Source organism: Accipiter gentilis, chromosome 19 (genome assembly GCF_929443795.1).
Source record: "Accipiter gentilis chromosome 19, bAccGen1.1, whole genome shotgun sequence".
Taxonomy (NCBI): Eukaryota; Metazoa; Chordata; class Aves; order Accipitriformes; family Accipitridae; genus Astur; species Astur gentilis.
Genome location: NC_064898.1, coordinates 3939954 through 3948319, shown reverse-complemented (window position 1 = coordinate 3948319; position 8366 = coordinate 3939954). Strand labels below are relative to the sequence as shown.

The 8366-nt window shown below is 42.5% G+C and overlaps 1 protein-coding gene across 1 annotated transcript in view; it reads left to right on the top strand.

The window, feature by feature from the left end:
- Window positions 1-550: 550 nt before the first annotated feature.
- The window catches only part of FRY (FRY microtubule binding protein), a 252456-nt gene continuing 244640 nt past the window's right edge, over window positions 551-8366 (top strand). The window contains exon 1 of the mRNA XM_049822900.1: window positions 551-624. The gene's annotated coding sequence lies outside the window, so the exon portion shown is untranslated. The remainder of the gene's footprint in view (window positions 625-8366) is intronic.

Genomic DNA, 8366 nt, shown 5'->3' with positions numbered 1-8366 from the left:
CCGTTTCTCTTGTTTCGCACACCGACCATCTCCCCTCCCGAGCGGGGTTATCCGACCCGGGACACTTGCCGCCTCTCCTCACGGAGAACGGCGCCGGCATCGTGTAACACACCGCCGAGACCGTTTCCAAGCGCTTCAAGGAAGCCTCTCCGGGCCGCCTCTCCTCCTGCCACCCCTTCCCCACAGAGCGGGGTGATGCCGGTGGGCTCTCGCGGGGCTGCTTCGCTTTCCCGTCGCGAACGCCCAGGTCGCGTCGCGTTTCCCTGAGGGGCAGACGGCAACCGCCATTCCCGCCTCACAGCCCCTCTCAGGGCGTCCCGGCGGGGAGGAACCGCCCGCCCCGCCCCGCCCCGCGCAGAGACCTCCGGGCGGGGCGGCGCGATTTCGCCGCTGACTGGAACCGCCGGCAGCCGCCTCCCGCCTTCTTCCCTCCGCGGCGGCTGTGGACGCAGGTGAGAGCGGGGCGGCGCCAGGCGCCGCTGAGGGAGGGCCCGGCCGGTTTGCGGCGGCGGCTGCTCTCGATCGCGAAGGAGGAGCCGGGCGGAGGGAGGCCGGGCTCAACTTGACAGGAGGGAGGGAGCGAGGGAAGGAGGCGCCGCCGGTGGCTGCGCTCGCCGGGCGCGGGTGAGTGAGGGAGCGGGCGGGCGGCGTGGGGAGGGGAGCGGAGAGGGCGGCTGAGGCGCGGCGCGTCCCCGGCGGATGGCGGGCGGCTTGGAGCGGGGAGGCGGCGCTCGGCCTCGCCCCGGTGAACCAAGAGAGGCGGGGACACCCAGCGGTCCCCGGCTCCGCTCCGGGGGACTTGCGGCGGCGTCTCTTCCCTCTCGCGGCCCGGCAGAAAGTTTCGGGGATGCCGGTGAGGTGGGGGGGTCCCCATTCCCCTCAGCCGCCTGCCCGCCCGCGCACCCCCCTCCCCCCCCCCCCCACCTTCGCCTTCTCCACAGAGCCCGGTCGCCAACCGGCGGTCGCCCGCTCCGCCGCCGCCTTCGTTCCACGCTCGATCGGAGACAAAGCCGCCGCCCCACCTGCCGCCCCGGCCCCTCTCCCCGCCGCGGGGCCGCCTGAGGCGGCCCCGCGGCGGGGAGAGGGACCGGGGCCGGCTGTCCTGTCAGTGACGGGCGTATGGAGCGACACTGGCCCGCTGAGCGCCAGCAAACTTATTTTTAGATGTGCTTCCCATCTCAATGCGTCTTAAAAATAGCATAGTTCTTATTTAAGGAGTGGGGAAGAAAGTGGTTCTGGAGGCCTCGTGATGGTTTTGTTGTGTTTTTTTTAAAAAAAAACCCACATTTTTTAAAGACAAAAAAATCGTTTCGGTGGTATAGGCAACTGGGACGGTTAATATCCACAGGTACAGACGGGATGCTTTTACTATATGTTCATTAAGGTCACCCCTGAAGCACGTGAACAAAGGTACTCACGGCTTTTGTCCTTCGCAGTGTGTCTTCAGTGTGCGATGCAAGGTCTAATGTACGTGCACACCTGATTCGTGCAATACTTTTTATAGGGTGACTCGAGCCTTTTTTGATCTGTCATTCTCTTAATTTTCTGCCGTGTCTCTTCTCTCTGGAATGCTTGCAACATGTGGGTGATGCAGGTGGAAGGAGTGATAATGGGCTGCAAGGATCAGTACTGTTTACTATTTTGTAAATTAATCTCTGGTTTTGTTCTAGCTACTGTATCTCTGCTGATTCTGGTGACAGGACTACCATAAAATAATGGGCCTTATTGCGCCAAATGTGCAATATTATATCATTTGTATCAATGATTTCATCATTATTGGTCACAAAGGAGAATTCTGGTTTTTATTTTAAAACCATTGCGAATATACGGGAGACTTGGGTAGATGAACTGTAAATGAAAAAGGAAAAGCATATCTCCAATAGGGAAAGGAATTTTAAGAAAAAAGTGTCAAACCATAGAGTATTTTAGATTGGAAAGGACCTCTGGGTGTCCTCTAGTCCTGTCCCCACACTCAAAGCAGGTCCAGTTGGATAAGGTTGCTCAGACCTTGTCCAGGTGAGTTTTGAGCATCGCCAAGGATGGAGATCCGATAGTCCCTGTGGTTGTGGTGGTGCCAGTGTCTGACCACCTTTGTGGTGAATTTATATTTTTTTCCTTAATCTGACGGCAATTTCCTGTGTTGCAATTTGTTTGTTTCTTCTTATCCTGCCACTGTGCACCTCACATCCATCCGTGGGTGATCATAGTCATGTACATCTGTAGTTCTAGAAGCTGGTAGAAACCATGCTAATGTTTTGGACCAAAGGGCAGATTGCTTCATGACATCATTCTAAGTATAATTGCTAGATTTTATTCTAGTTGGAAAGTTGGAAATTTATTCTTTGCAAGCATTTGCTTAACATTTCCTCTTTATTTGAATGTGGCTAATAGCACATTAGCATACTCATTTAAAATGCATAAATACCTTATGAAGACTATTTGTTTTCTTTCTTTAAATCAAATAAATGTCTCAAATAATTTACCCACTTCTGTGTGTCCATTGGCCTTGTGTTCCTTAACTTGAATTTGTGACAGTTTGCTTCCAACTTTTGCTAGAGTCCTTTCACCTTTAACAGTGACATATAGTCTCGTTGAAATTACAAAGAGTCCACTCATTTTAATAGAAGAAAAACTTTTTGACTTTAATCTTGAAATAGGTTTTCCTTGGGAAGGGATGTGCCTTAAACAATACAGTACAACCTGTTATTACTGGGAAGTTGCCTTTGTACTATATAGGCATTGTTTAAGGCTTTGGAGAAGCCTTGGTTTATGAGCTGTTGATGTGGTAAATGATGTGGGCACCTTTTTTTTCATTCAGCACAAAAAGAAAATGCTTTTAGGCTGTGCAGAATAAAAATCGGCATGTTCTCCATCATGACACGACTGACAAAATTACTTGTTTCTTAATTTGCGTAAATTCTTGGATGTTGCTGATAATATTTCAAAAGCAGGATAATATATGTGCAGTGTGATTCATAGTATGTCACTTCTGGACGTGTCTGGGTAGAATTTCAAAACATTAGTATGATGCTGCTTAATAGCAAATGCTTCTGAATAACTCATGCTTTCCATTAGAGCCATATCAAATAATTTATTAGAAGCCGTTCGAATGGCTGGCTGCACTGAATTTGATGATATTTGGAATCGTTTGATAAATAATTTAACTTACTTTTCCAGATAGCATCTGCCATTTTATAATGATGGAAACACCTGACAGTTATGCACATCGGCTTGTATTAATTGTAGTGAGCTTCCACTCAAGAAGAAAAAAAATGTATGGGTTTTGTTGTTAGTCCTGTAATGCCTATGTGAGTCTTAGATATTCTTGACATGTATAAACCTCTTCTGCAGGCTCACTGAACTCTAGAAAATATATTTGAGATTTTAAATTTTGCTAACATTGCTAACATTTTAGGGCTTTTAAAATTATATTTTCTGTTTTAGAAGTGGACTACTTTGTTTATGTTTTTCCCGGTCCGTATTTGACCCATTACATTTCCATAAAATAAAACTTGGGGGGTAGGTGGTGGTAGTGTATAAAGACCTTATTTGATTTGACAGTATTTGAGAATGATTTGCATAGTTCCTAAAACAGTTTATCTTGGACTGTTAAGATCAAAATCTTGGAAGGGGAGATCATGATATGTCTGCAAGCAGACCAGGATAGCAGTGATTCATATAATAAATTTCAGTCTGAATTTGGACAAGAACATAACACTGGGAATGTGCTTGTTAGACTCATGAATGGTTTGCTTGTCGTAGTGTGTACAGAACGGCTGTCACTAGCTCTAACGTTATTGTTATAGGGCAGAATTTCATAATGCAGCTCACAGGCTTTCAGTTTTATGGCCTGGAGGACTGAATGTTGGAACGGCTGTGCTAAATTAAACCTGGGGTCTGACAATGACTAATACCAGATGCTTCAGCAGGAATTGTAAGAACAAATGTGAGATAATTTGCATCCCACATTCAAGGTGAATCCAATGCTTTGTACTTTGCAATTGGCTTAAAACCCAAATAATGTTTAATAGACTCTTCAGATGTTGTTATGCATAATTATGATAACTTTGGACTGATAGAAGTAGCCAGTCTAGATTTGTGGCTAGTTTGGGTGGCAGTTACTTTATGCAGGGGTTTTGTTTGCTTGCTTGGTTGCTTGCTTGATGCCAGACTGTTTCCAGACTCAGGCCAAATTCACTGAATATTTTCCACTAAATTCAATGATTAGGGCTAATGTGACATTCGGGAAAAAGAGATGCTTTTGCCCACATCCTTGTACTTTGAACTGCAGTGGTGACAACACTCATCTGGCTGTGAAGCCTGCCCAGTTTCAGATTCCTTTTCTGTTTGTCTTGGAGCAACATCTGGAACAGAAGCTGCTTCTCAGATAGTCCCATTATCACCAGTTTGTAGGGTGGTCTGCGGTGTGTATCTCTCAGCTTCTCCAGTGGAATTGAAATAGAGACCGTGCCCGTGCTTGCTGGTTAAGGTCTTCCCTTTTGCACTTTGGAAACTTGTGAAGTTTGTGCTCCAATGGCTGTCCTATGAGTGTTCAAGTGTTTTATATATAAACAGCACCAGCAAACAACAATGAAGTCTGAAATGACCCTCTACCCTGATACGTACTTACTTGAGTCTCCTGAGCCATGGGCTTGAATTAAAAGCGGGAGGGTGGAAAGCATTGTTATAGTACTATTTCTGAATATTGCTCAATTCCAGTATCAGTATCATCTTGAATGTGGGATGCTTATGTCACATTTATCCTCAGAGTCTGTTTCTGAATACTGTTAGATTACTGATGTTGATGGCTTCTGGTAAAAATAAGTTGTGTGCTGTGTGAATATGTATTTATGAACATGTCAAAACAATACATGGTAGAATGGTACGAGTCAGTATTATTCAGTAACCTGTGAACCTAAGCATACATTTCATTATGGTGTTGCTTAGAAATTTTTGCTGGCTTTTCTGAACTTCATAGTCTTTGCATGCAGCCCTGTGGAGGGTTTTGAAAGGTTTACAGTTTGTTGGTGAAATTCTGCAGTACCTTCCACGAGCTTCTGACAGGCTCCATGCTATATTTGAGGACTTAGATGTTTGAACTTTGAAATTGCACAGAGTGCTGTTCCAAATCAGTGTTCCTTCAACTTCTGTGTGAGGTGGATGGCTTTACGTTTCTTTTTTCTAGAAAGTAATCCGTGACTTAAATATACCAGACTGGCCCTGAAAGGAGTGCCATGGCTCCTGCTCAAAGGTTATGTCTCCTAGACTAGAAATAAGTAGGCTGCTGTGCTAATCCCACGGCAGGTCTACCGGTTTAAGTGATTGGTTGCTAATATTTGTACTAATGTATCATCCAAACCTGTTTTCCACAGAACAGTTTGTGTTCACAACGTGACCACTCATTCTGTTCTCTGCTAGCCACATCACTGCTGCAAGCATCTATAGCAGGAAACTGCTATAGGTGGCAGTGTCAGGCTGCAGAAGCGATGGGAGAATTTTTGGTGACTACAGTCACAGGAGGTGAGACTAAATTTGAAACCTGGATTTCTGTCCCTGGTAATTGAAGTTTTCTTTCCCAATCCAGCCTTGGTAAAGACCCATAGCTTTTATTGACTTTTTGTTATATTATGCATGTCAACCAAGAAATCACCTTAGACGTTTTCGGCAATTGTCTAAAAGCATAAAGGTAAAAATGTGGTACGTGTTGACTCTCATACTTAAGATTCGATTCTTGAAAATTTGTACTTTAGAAAAAAAAAATTCACATAAATTCCTCATATTTTTAAATGAGCTGGAACAAAGCATGTGATAATACAAGTAGTGTTACTAATGTCTATAAAATATTAGCCTATGCTTCACGGTAGAGCATTTTGTTTTATTTCAGTTACATAAGAGCACAGATAATTAGAGTACTTTGAAAGGAGTTTAAATATAAGTGTCAGTCGTCATTGTAAATGAGCGATTGTTAGGACATGGATTTATTTTATTCTTTGCATCATAGTACGTGGTTTGTCTTGGAGCAGAAATTCCAAGGCCTCCAGACCAGGCCGTGACAGGGCGTACAAACTTGGCACAGGATTCCACACCAGAGCACCTCTCTGGAGCAAGACTGGAACTCTTCTGTATACTACATATGTAAGGGAGCAGAAGACATTAAGCAGTGCTATAGGATATTGCCGTCTTCTAAACTAAATACTAGGTGTATTCTTATTTAGATAGGAATTGGTTTTCAAAGATAGGCTCTTTGCACAACAGATCTCTGAAAAAGAATATCTCAACTTGTGGAAGGCTTTATTTGGGCACAGAGCACCTGTATTCATTCACTGCAGGACTTTCACTGTGATCATCGTATGCGTACCTGACAAGCTGTATAAAAACAACACAGTGGAGTGTTGGTTTGTTTTTCTTTAGGGATGAAATCAGCTACTAAATCCTTTTTATTACTTAATATTTTCTTTCAGATGTCTCTGCTAGAAGTCTAATTCTATGCAAAAGCAAAAATAGTTTGAATAGATGCTATTGTTCCTTGGAAGAAATGCTACAGACTTTTGTACTTGGTATAAAGAAAATATAAACTGGAGCTTCCAGAAAGCGAGCTGATTTTCTCTTACAGTACAAGCAGGCCTACTTGTTGAGAGTGACAACTTTACTGCTGCTGGGCAAGAGCATGACTTTAACCTCTGTGCATGTGAGGAATACCACAAATGATCCTGCAGTTAGTGTTGGCAATGAGGGTGAAATGCCAGACAAGTAACATAACAATCGTTTTTAATTGTACCATAGCAGTGTAGACTGTTCATAAGTGGGTAATTTCATACATTGCTGTTTAACAAGTAATTTTAACAGACTTCACAGAATTCATCAATCTCTCCTTTGTTTTCCTCTAGTGTGATGTGCTTTGAAATTAGTTAGAAGGAAAGCTGTATGCATTAACTTAATCAGAATTTGTTCTGAAATGGTTTAATGGATCCTGGTTAGTCTATAGATGCACTTTCAACTTGGTTATTATTAAATGAACATTTTCAGTACCTTAAAATTCTACATTTTATATACATAAAAAGTTGTATGCATTGCTTGGTTGAGATATTTGTAGCAATACATATGCTGAGAGAGAGGTTGTTTTGGCTATTAAAAGTTTCATTAGATAATCTTTGTTAGAGTTAAAATTAAAATAACATGATCTGTATCTTTCATATTGTATTTGCTTGTTTCTTCTGTCTCCTGATTAACTGTGATCATCATTAACAGCAAGCCTGTCCTCCTGTGAAGTCTGGAGCTAGTAAAGCTCATTTTCCTAAGAATTTTTATCTTATGGTTCATCTGATGATTATAATCAACAGTTTTACTATGTTGAAGGCATAGTAGAGTTTCTCACCATGTGTGCTGTGCTAATGTGAAATATGATGTGAATCCATACTCCAGCCTTTATCTCATTCAGGGCATTTATTGGAGATGTTCATCAGAAGCTTGTTCTTCACTTGGCCATCTGTTTCCCTAAAGCATGTAGGGATTTAACTACCTTTAAGGTCACTATCCTGTCAAAAATCAGTAATATCTGCCAAGTGGTTGAAAACTATTGGGAGGGGAAGAGAGAGATGTTTGCAGACCTCGTGATCACATAAGCTTCTTAGCTTTAGCAAAGCAGACCTGAAATCTGTATTTTAATTATTCTGCAGCACTTGGTATTCTGATGCTCTCCTTAAAGAGATATATCTTGAAAAGGAAAATTGTTTGCATATGAGAAGTTTAAAACATGTGCTGAAAGCAGGTAATATTTTTTGGAATGCCTGATGTCAACAGGAGACTCCTAAAAATACTGGTTTATTTTTAATAAAATATCAGACCCACATTTAAAATTTTTTTTCATAAATTCTAAGTTTTCATGGATATTTTGAAAGCAGTAATAGCTACAATTTATTCAGGCAAGACATTTTGATGAGTGTGTATCTTACAGCTTAATATCCTGAATATCTTTGCAAGAGTTTGTACAAGGACTGCAGAGTCACATGGGGGATTGGGGCATCTGTCAGAAAGAATAGCTTTAACATGTACTGCAAATATAAAGCTCCCGCTTCTCCTATTAAAAACACTTGTGGAGTCATGTACTCCAACACAATGTTTGACTCGGTTTAAGTAGGGATGGTTTTTGTGATCTGTTATTTTAGTTCTGGCCTGTTGCAGTGTCATTTAACAATCTTGTCTGGAAGTCATACTACAGAAGTCATCTTGAAATTAATCCATACCATGCAAATAGGAACTCTTCTCCTAACAAATGAAAATCAATATCCTTTTCTTTTAATTGCAGAAAGAAGAATAGAAAACTGTTTTCTCTTAATAATGATTAATCACAATTAAACCTGGCAGCA